Source organism: Nomascus leucogenys, chromosome 8 (genome assembly GCF_006542625.1).
Source record: "Nomascus leucogenys isolate Asia chromosome 8, Asia_NLE_v1, whole genome shotgun sequence".
NCBI classification, from domain to species: domain Eukaryota; kingdom Metazoa; phylum Chordata; class Mammalia; order Primates; family Hylobatidae; genus Nomascus; species Nomascus leucogenys.
This window is the reverse complement of record NC_044388.1, coordinates 3,313,252-3,324,038: the sequence shown is the minus strand read 5'-3', so window position 1 is coordinate 3,324,038 and position 10,787 is coordinate 3,313,252. Positions and strand designations below refer to the sequence as shown.

At 54.5% G+C, this 10,787-nt stretch overlaps 1 pseudogene; it reads right to left on the bottom strand.

The window, feature by feature from the left end:
• Nucleotides 1-933: 933 nt before the first annotated feature.
• On the bottom strand, nucleotides 934-2,138 carry LOC100582507 (annotated as a pseudogene).
• Nucleotides 2,139-10,787: the final 8,649 nt, after the last annotated feature.

The following is a 10,787-nucleotide window of genomic DNA, read 5'->3' as shown; positions in this document are numbered from 1 at the left end:
GAGTTCAAGACCAGCCTGGCCAACATGTTGAAACTCCGTCTCTACGAAAAATATAAAAATTAGCTGGGTGTGGTGGTACACACCTGTAACTCCAGCTACTCAGGAGGCTGAGGCACGAGAATCGCTTGAACCCAGGAGACGGAAGATGTAGTGAGCCGAGATCACGCCACTGCACTCCAGACTGGGCAACAGCGCAATACTCCATCTCAAAAGAAAAAAAAAAGATATTTTAGAGTAGTAAGGAGAGGGGGTCATAGGGACATCCTCCCTTTCACTCCCAGTCTCCTTGGCTAAACAATTGCCATGGAAAAAGTAGATTTTGCTCTTTCCAGAAGTGGTCCAGGAAGCCAGCTCTGTATATGTGTGTAAGAGGTGAGAGAGACTGAAAAAATTAACAATATCAAACTTTCTCATCTCACAAGCCTCAAAGGGTCTGTATCTGAGTGCAGATAACTGAAATCGGTTATCTCCCTGATCCTTGCCAGCATATCACACAAATGTTTGGGAGTAACACTGGGGACAAGGGTCGTCTCCCCCCCCCCCACACCCCCCCACTGGAAGTTTTATTTCTTTAGGATTCTATCCCAACCAGTCGCTTAAAAATCAAGTAACAAAGACCTGAGGGGTACGAGCTGGGGACTGCACCTCCCTGCTACTCACGGAGGACAGCAGTGCAAACGAGGGAGGGGCAGGAGAGGTGGCTGAAGCAAGGCAGCTGCAGAGGTAACGGGCCACGACCTCAGAGAACTAGCTCCGTCCTCTCCCAGACCCTGGCTGGAGCCCCTATGGCTTGCGGTGGGGAGGGGAAGTACCCACCCCAGGCCCTCCCCTCCCTTCCTCAGACAGCCTCCTTGAGGGCTCAAGCCATTTCTTCTGGCAGGAGACTGAGGCACACGGAGAGGAGGAAGCGGAAGAGGAGGATGCAGGAGAGGCAGGGTGGTGGCTCGAATGAAGTCAGAGGTGACAGGCGTGGGCAAGGCCACTCCATCCCACCCACCCTGGAGAGGGGCAAGGAAGCCACACCATCAGGCAGCATGTCGGGTATGGAAGAACAAGGCAGGGTTTAAGGCTGAGCAGCCCAGGGCAGGCAGGGCCTCGGGCCTCAGTCAAAGCCGTGCCAGTCACTGTGCTCCGAGTGGTATTCCAGCTCAGCACCCACGCATTTGACACCGTCCAGCAGCATGCACGTGCCGTGGTGTCAGCCCATGATGCAGGCTTGCACCTCCCACGCATGCAGGTGCCGGTGCCACCTTCCCAGGCTAGCAGCATCCCCTCTTTGAGGACCCCCTCTTTGTGGGCCTAGTACTCGCGCTTGACACTATAACCTTCAGGGAAGGGTAGGACGCTGAGAAGGTACAGGCTGGGACAAATGCCTGGTGGATGTCCTTGCTCAGCCTGTGCACTGGGGTGGAGCGAAGGTAATCTCATACCTGTGCAGGATCTTCAGGAACCTTGACCAGAAAGCTGCTGTCGCTCTCCTGGATGACCATGACCACCGAGTCCTGCAAATTCTCATCAAAGTGGACATGGCTTTGGCAGCCCTCTGCATCGTGGACTGTCACAAAGCGGATACTCTGGACTCAGGGCTTGCTGCCCTTGTTGGCTGCAGCCATGGACTCCCTCCCTGCCACGCAGCTTCTGCAGGACCAAGCCACTCATGCCCAGCAGCTTCCCATGCTCCGGGGACAACAGCAGGAGCCTTGAGGGGTGCAGCCCGGGGCTGACAGGACAGGGACGACCGCTGAGGCGGTGGCAGGGGCTCAACGCCCAGCACGAGGAAGGGAGCAAGGCTCCTCTTTTAATTTCGTTTTCAGTCAGTTGGAGCTCAGTCCTTAGTTTAGGACCGGAGCTTGGGAAAAGAGAAGCGAAGAAGAGGAAGATTTTCAATTACTACTGGGCTTGCTTCAGACTGGATCCAAGGCTCGCCGCCTTTGCAGCAAGGAGCAGGAATTGCCTAGTCAGGTCATGCAGTCATGTCCCCGGGAAAAACTGAACAATCACAGCTTTTCCTTTCTGGGCCTCTCCTCTTTGTTTTGTTTGTTTGTGTTTGTTTGTTTGTTTGTTTGTTTGTTTGTTTAGAGACAGAGTATCATTGCTGTTGCCCAGGCTGGAGTGCAGAGGTGCCTCGAGCTCCTGGTCTCCAGCGATCTTCTCCTCTCAGTTTCCCAATTAGCTGGAACTACAGGCAAGTGCCACCATGCCTAATTTTTTTTTTTTTTTTTTGAGATGGAGTTTCCCTCTTGTTGCCCAGGCTGGAATGCAATGGCGCGATCTCGGCTCAATGCGACTTCCGCCTCCCGGATTCAAACAAGTCTTCTGCCTCAGCCTCCCGAGTAGCTGGGATTACAGGCGCTTGCCACCACGCCCAGCTAATTTTTGTATTTTTAGTAGAGACGGTGTTTCTCCATGTTGGTCAGGCTGGTCTCGAACTCCCAACCTGAGGTGATCCGCCTGCCTCGGCCTCCCAAAGTGCTGGAATTACAGGCGTGAGCCACCGTGCCTGGCCACCTGGCTAATTTTTATTTTTTATTTTTTTTGAGACGGACTCTCGCTCTTGTCGCCCAGGCAGGAGTGCAGTGGCGCGATCTCAGCTCACGACAATGTCCGCCTTCTGGGTTCAAGCGATTCTTGTTACTCGGCCTCCCAAGTAGCTGGGATTACAGGTGCCCGCAACTACACCTGGCTGATATTTGTATTTTCAGTAGAGAGGGGGTTTCCCTATGTTGGCCAGGCTGGTCTCGAACCCCCTACCTCAGGTGATCCACCTGCCTTGGCCTCCCAAAGTGCTGGGATTACAGGCATGAGCCACTGTGCCCGGCCTATTTTTTATTTTTGAGACGGAGTCTCGCTCTGTCGCCCAGGCTGGAGTGCAGTGGCACGATCTCGGCTCACTACAAGCTCCGCCTCCCAGGTTCTCACCATTCTCCTGCCTCAGCCTCCCCAGTAGCTGGGACTACAGGCGCCCGCCGTCATGCCTGGCTAATTGTGTGTGTGTGTGTGTGTGTGTGTGTGTGTGTGTGTATTTTAGTAGAGACGGGGTTTCACCACGTTAGCCAAGATGGTCACGATCTCCTGACCTCGTGATCCACCCGCCTCGGCCTCCCAAAGTGATGGGATTACAGGCGTGAGCCACCATGCCCAGCCCGCCTGGTTAATTTTTTAAAATTTTTTGTGGAGACAGAGTTTTGCTCTGTTGCCTAGGCTAGTCTCAAACCCTGAGCTCAAGCAATCCTCCCACCTCAGCCTCCTAAAGTGATGGGATTACAGGTATGAGCCACCACATCTGCCTCTGCTCTTTGGTATCCTCATTTCTCTCCCTCTTTCTAAGGTAACATCCTCCCTGATTAAGAAAAATGCCACCAGCCCGGCATGGTGGCTCATGCCTATAATCTCAAAATCTTGGGAGGCCAAGGTGGGTGGATCAGCTGAGGTCAGGAGTTGAAAACCAGCCTGACCAACATGGCGAAACCCCATCTCTACTAAAAATATGAAAATTAGGCCGGGTGCGGTGGCTCACACTTGTAATCCCCGCACTTTGGGAGGCCGAGGCGGGCAGATCATGAGGTCAGGAGATCGAGACCACGGTGAAACCCCATCTCTACTAAAAATACAAAAAAAAAAATTAGCCGGGCGTGGTGGCGGGCGCCTGTAGTCCCAGCTACTCCGAGAGGCTGAGGCAGGAGAATGGCGTGAACCTGGGAGGCAGAGCTTGCAGTGAGCCGAGATCACGCCACTGCACTCAAGCCTGGGTGACAGACAGAGCGAGACTCCGTCTCAAAAAAAAAAAAAAAAAAAAAAGACATTTTGGGGCCAACCAGGGAGATTTAAATATAGACTACGATTAGATGAAATGAAAATTGGCTGGGCACAGTGGCTTACAAATGTAATCCCAACACTTTGGGAGGCCGAGACAGGAGGATTGCTTGAGCCCAGGGGTTTGAGACCTGCCCAGGCAAGATGGTAAAACCCCATCTCTACAAAAAATAACAAATAAAAAAAACTAACCAGGCATTGTGGCATGTGCCTATAGTCCCTAGCTACTAGGGAGGTTTAGGTGGGAGGATCCACCTGTATTATGCGCCTCCCATGCATAATACAAAGGAATGAAATGCTAACCACTGTGGTATCTGGGTGTGGGGGACTTTCAGGGGAGGTCCCAGCGTGCTGAGCCCATGGAAAGTCAGGGTGGACTGGAGTACCCGGCCCACGGGCTGTAATGGAAAAAAACCCAGGAGGTAGATTCTGAAGATCTGGGTCTGAATCCAGATCCAAGTGTTGACTAACTGTGGCCTTTGAGAAGTCATTTAATCTCAGAAGTGGAAGGGACCTAAGAGGTCTTTCCATGGGTTAGTCACAGGGCAGGTGCCAAAACCTAGGCCACTGACCCTGTGCAGGTTCTTTCCACTATGTGCTGCTTCCCTGTTTATGATATTCTTACCCACAATAACAACTAACTTTGGTACAGCAATTTACATCTCATGAAGCGCAAGTGTTCCTCTCGAGTTCTCACAGAAACTCTTGTTAAGCCACCATCGTTCTTTTCCAGTTTTAAAAGAACTTGGGAGGCCAAGGCAGACGGATCACAAGGTCAGGAGTTCGAGACCAGCTTGACCAACATGGTGAAACACCATCTCTACTTAAAATACAAAAAAATTAGCTGGGCGTGGTGGCACACGCCTGTAATCCCAGCTACTCAGGAGGCTGAGGCAGGAGAATTGCTTGAACCCGGGAAGCGGAGCTTGCAGTGGTGAGCTGAGATCACACTCCAGCCTGGGCAACAGAGCAAGACTCCTTCTAAAATAATAATAATAATAATAAATAAATAAGAAGAAACAGGTTGTGGGGGCCGGGCACGGTGGCTCACACCTGTAATCCCAACACTTTGGGAGGCCGAGGCAGGCAGATCAGGTCAGGAGTTTGAGACAAGCCCAGCCAACATGGTGAAACCCCATCTCTACTAAAAATACACAAAATTAGCCAGGTTTGGTGAAACGCACCTGTAGTCCCAGCTACTTGGGAGGCTGAGGCAGGAGGATCCCTTGCACACAGGAGGTGGAGGTTGTAGTGCGCCAAAATCACGCCACTGCACTCCGGCCTGGGAGACACAGTGAGACTCCAAGAAACAAAAAGAAAAGAAACTGAGGCTAGTCCAAAGGTAGCAAGCAATCTGAATTGATTGTTCAGAGTCAGTTACAGATCAAACTCCTAGTTCTACTCTACCCCCCTTCTCACTATTGCAATTAACTAGTCTTAAAAAAATTTTTTTAAGTAAAAAATAAAAGTAAGAAACTGAATTTCTGAGATAATAAATGGCTTGCCCACAACCAGCAAATGACAGAATTAGGACTTGCCCTCTGGTCTTCAGGCTCTAAATCCTGCATTCTTTCCAAGGTGCCAGATGAGGCCTGTCTAGGACCGTGACACTAACTGCACTCCTCACACCACACATGCAAGACCTTATTTGCAGGGAAGGGACAGAGACCTGTCTGCACAGAGCATCCCTGAATGACCCTTACCGGTGCTGACTTCAGGTCATTCAAGGAAAAACCCAGACTCCTTCTGGCTCTGTGTTACCCCAGAAGCATATGAGAGTCCAGACCTCCAACCCTGGGAAACCACTCTGGTCAAAAGTCCAGTCTCACTTTCCAACCTGGTTGCAACCAAGTGGTTGCCAGCTCCCTCTGTCCTATGACTACCCTCCTGATCCATGATGAGGGGCCACAGGTCTTTGCCAGCCCACCTCCCTCCACCCCAGGAGGCTTCTCTCCAAGGCCCACTTCCTCAACCTTATTCAGTCCCTGCCTCTCCCCAGTACCCTCTTCCCAGGCCCCAGGACTCATAACCCCTTACAGCAGTGAGAAGCACAGTAAGAGGCAATGGTGGGCCCAAGGGGCAGCAGCTGTGAACAGCTAGCACAATGCTGTCTTCAATAATTCATTCCCAGGGAGGTTGCAGGCACCATGCCCTCACCCTGAGCTAGAGATGGCTACCACAGCTCAGATCCTTAAACTGAGAAGGGTGGGAGTCAAGCGTGGGGCAGAGGCTAGTGGGAGCTAGTAGAAAGGTACCCAGCCTGCAGGCCAGACACTGGAACCTCTTTCTTAGAGAGGGTCTCTGATGTGGGCTCAGAGCAGGGATCCCGTGAGACAAAGGAACACGCAAACTGCCAAGAGCTAGAGGGGCAGAGAGGAAGAATCCAAACACATTGCCTCACTCCCACTCCCTCCAGCTGTACATGCCAGGGTCAGCCTCTTCCCTCATGGCTCTGACCTTCTCAAGGCCACCCTCAGCCTCTTGTCAGCAGCCCCACCCTCCTAAAGGCCCAAGTCCTCTCTGCTCCAGCTGGCATGTTTCAGCTGCCCCCACTTGGGGAACTCTTTCCCCAAAGAACTCCCACCACATGTGCCTGTAATCTGAGTCAAACATCGCAGAACCTCTTCCAAGGATCCTAACCCCCACCTCCATCTCTTTTCAGCCCAGCTTCCCTGAGTAACCTCTGATGTTTACAAAGCTTGTAAACGTGTGGGGGTGGAGGAAGGACTTGAACTGACCCCTTGGGCTGTGCTGTGATTCAGAGTCCTAAAGCTTTAGGAATTTAGCGAGAGCAGTTCCTTGCTTCTAGTGAGGAGAGAAGGTGGTAAATTCTAGGCCAGCGCCCACATTCCCCTGGCCACCCTAGAGATCCTGCCATCAATACCCCTTCCTCCATGTGGGGCAGCCCTAGAGTTCCACTCATGTTCCAGGCTCATTGCTCACTGCAATCCATTCTGTGAGACTGGAATCACCTATCACGTGCATCAGCAGACCCGGAGGGGAAACTGGGATCTAAGACTAAAAGAAACATATTATCAAGCACCTACTATGTGCTGGGCTGAGCCGGATTCTGGGCAGCAAGAGCATGAAGCCAATCACCTCAGCCCTCTCACCTTCCCCTCCTTCCCGGGTACCAGGAGGAACCTCCAAATGCACACAGCAGTCATACTATCTGTCCCAGAGTGAGGAAGAGCTAGGTCTTGAACCCACAGCTGACTCCCCAGTCCCTCCAGAGGCCTGATTTGGGAAGGAGGGTGCAATCTTGCTGGGCATTGTCAGCAAGAAACCCGTCAGACATATTTATAGCAAATGCTGCATCAGGGGATGGAATCTGAAAGTGCCTCGAAGCATCAAATAACACCATGAGTCCAGAGGCAGAGCCCAGAAAAAGGAGGCACTGCAGCAGGAGGGATTGAGGTTTGATGTTGGAGGAACTTCCCCCAGAGTAAAATCTGGAACTGGCAATGGGGATTCCCTGTGGAAGCTACTTCCACAGGATTTTCTCAGAAGAGAAGGGATAGGTACCTTTTTCTGGTCTAGGTAGAAAAGATAAGAAGGGATGGACATGGTGATCTCTATCTTTGTAGTATACAGACTTTCAAATATCAAGGCCACTAAGCACAGTTGTGCAGACTATGCCTTGCTGAGGAGGCAAACAGAGACTGAATCCAGCTCTAGATCAGTTACCTCTTGCTTCAAAGCTGTGTCTGTACAGACTAGCCAGAGTGGCTTGTAGGGGCCCTGCCAGATATCCCAAGTCCTGACAATCTGGGGGTCTGAGGACAAAGTGAGCAGGAAGAAGGTATGAAGGCTGCCTGGGGGCCTGTTTGCTAGAGCTTAGGGCCTATACGGGCCAACTTAGAGGGCATAGCTTCCAGGAATGGATCCAGGGTAGAGGCCCCTCTCAGCAGGGTGCCCTGCCCAGATACTGTGAGGTTTGAGCCAGAGATGAGGGCCCTGAGGGAGCTTGAGTGGGGAGGAAGAGGATATGTGCCTTGGGCAGGCCCTGGAGAAGGATAATCCTGCCAGTCACGTCACAAAGAAGGGCCTGGGAGAGGGCAGTTCTGGGGACCTGGAGGCTGGGCTGCTGGCTCTAGCTCTGAAGTTCCTACCTTCTCTGCGGAGCAAGATGGAGAAGGGGCCTGTGGTCCAGCAGCTGGGGTGGAAATGAGAAAAGCAAGGGGTGGGGAACTGCCCCTGTGTACCTCAGATTTCCTGTGATAGGCTCATGGAGGAGGAATTTTTTTTTTTTTTTTTTGAGACAGAGTTTCTGTCCCCCAGAGTCTGGAGCGCAGTAGGGTGATCTCGGCCTGCCTCCTGAGTTCAAGCAATTCTCTGCCTCAGCCTCCTAAGTAGCTGGGACCACAGGTGTGCACTGCCATGCCCGGCTACTTTTTATATTGTTTGTAGAGACGGGATTTCACCATGTTGGCCAGGCTGGTCTCGAACTCCTAGCCTCAAGTGATCTGCCCGCCTCGGCCTGCCAAAGTGCTGGGATTATAGGCGTGAGCCTCGGCGCCAACCTCAGGGAGAAGTAATTGATATTTCTATTCAAAGTGGAAGGTGGGCCAGGCACGGTGGCTCACTCCTGTAATCCCAGCACTCTGGGAGGCCGAGGCGGGCAGATCACTTGAGGTCAGCAGTTGGAGACCAGCCTGGCCAACATGGTGAAACCTCGTCTTTACTAAAAATACAAAAATTAGCCTGGCGTGGTGGCGCGCCTGTAGCCCCAGCTACTCGGGAGGAGAATCGCTTGAACCCCGGAGGCGGAGGTTGCTGTGGGCCGAGATCGCCACTGCACTCCGGCCTAGGCGACAGAGTGAGATTCCGTCTCAAAAATAAATAAATAAATATAAAGCGGAAGGTGGAGAGATGGTTTCTATGCTATAGGTTCAGGCAGAGAATGTGGAGGGAGGGAAGGAGAGAAGGTGCGGGAAGCCAGGGACAACCGCTTGCCTGGGCCAACATCCCTTCTCCCCCCACCTCCCTTCTCCTATGGAAACTTAAGCTGCCGCAGGGCCCAGCGGAGCTAGTCCATTAGCTGTGGTCAGCAGGGGAGTGTAGGTGGGGAGGGCCCTCTCTCCCTCCAGGTCTTCTTGCCAAATGAAGGGCAAAGCGTTTGCTCCCTCTACTAGAGTCAAAAAACAAAACAAAACCATAAAAACCTCCACACACGTTTTTAACACACACACATAACATAACCTCTTTCCTCTGAATGGTCGAAGCTGAGCAACTTGGGGGTGGGTGGGTGGTAGGGGCTCGGCGATCCACTAGCCTAGACTACAGAGGGAGTGGGGGAGGAGGTGCCTTCTCAAAGCACTTTCCAGGTTAAATCCAGCCTCGGGAGGAGCCGGGAGTGGAGAGAGAATTTACTCTCCCCCAACTTACCTCCCTCAGAAATGGGGGCAAGTGGAGGGTCGGCTGAGCAGAGAGGGAGGAACAGTCTCCCGAGATCCCGGGGATGGGAGGATTGAGGGGAGGGATCCCGGAAACTCCCAGGGGAAGTGGGTTAAAAGAAGGGCCGGGAAGAAGGGTAGGACGCCCTCCACTGGAAAGGGGAGAGCGTTCTAGTTAATGCTGAGGGGAAGTTGGGGACCTGGGTCAATCGGTGTCAGCGTGTGTCTGTCTCCATGAAGGGGGTCCGTCTCTCCCCGCCCCAGGCGCCGTCTTTGGTCTGGAGAAGGGTCCAGCCTGGGGGCGTTGGGGGTGTGAAAGGACCAATGAGCGGTCTGTCCGCTCAGAAGGGTCCAGAGAGACAGCCGACTGGGACTACACCCCCCGCTCCCCCTTCCCCCGCCAGAACTTGGGCTTGTCCTGTTTGACGCACCCGCAGAAAGGGGCGGGAGGGGTACTGACCCGAGGAGCGGTCCCGCGACTCTGTACTCCCTGCTGCCTAGTCCCGGCCAGGACGCTGCCCGGCTTAGCTGGGGCGCCCCTCGAGACCAGGATGGAGGTAGGGACGGGCTAAGGTCCCGGAAGGGCGCGGGTGTCTCGAAGGAGCCCCACGGGGTGGGAATAAGTAGAGCGCAGCCTGGGGTCTCCTACTGGGGGTCTCGAGCTGGGACTGCAATTCCTGGAGGAAGGAGGGGGAGAGGGGTTCGTCCTGGGCTTGGGCGGTGTCTGGATCCGCGGTGCGTCCCCTTGCTCTGGCCCGGGCAGCGCCGCCTGCTGGCAGGGCCGGACCCCGCGGCCCCGGGACCGGACACCAAGCGGTGCCGTCACCTGGAGGGCGCGTGTAGCCGCCGGGCCAGCGAGCCCAGGGGGCGCTGCAGCCGGTCGAGAAGGGGCCGCGTCGCTTCGCCTCGCCCTTCCCCTTCGCGGAGCTGGGACCCGCGGCACCAGAACCCAGGAGAGAGGGGAGACGGCAGAGACTCCGCGGGCGCGGGGCGATCCCAGCTGGGCTCTCTCCACAGGGATGCCGATCCCGCTGGAGACACAGGGCCGAGCCGGGGAGGGGTGGGTGGGCGCCTTGACGCTTGGGCGGGCGAGCCGAGCACCAGCACTCTTGCTTTTCGGTCCTTTCCCCCGCCGAGATCGGGGTCGCAGCCGCCGCCGGAGGATGGGTGCTCGGCGCACGGAGCAGGGCCGAGAGGGAGCAGAAGCTTCCGCCGAGAGGGAGCAGAAGCTTCCGCCAAGAGCTCAGGAGCTGGGGCAGCCCTGGAGCGTTCCTGCCCTTCTGCCTGCGGCGGCGGAAGCTCCAGAGTCCCTACTCTTTCTCGGGAGGACTTTAGGGAAGAAGCAGAGGGGCAGGGGAAGCCGAGGAGCGCGGGTGCGACGTGGGGGATGGAAGGACAGTGGCAGGCACACGGAAAAACAGAACGGGGACCTTAGACAGGAGAGACAGATGTGGAGAGAGGCTGGGCTGAAAGGCAGGGAGAGCCAGAGACTGACAGAGGCGGCGAAAAAGGAAGGGAGAGGGAGGGAGGGAGGAGGGAGGAGAAAGAGGGAGGGAACCAGGAGAGAGGGAAGGGAGC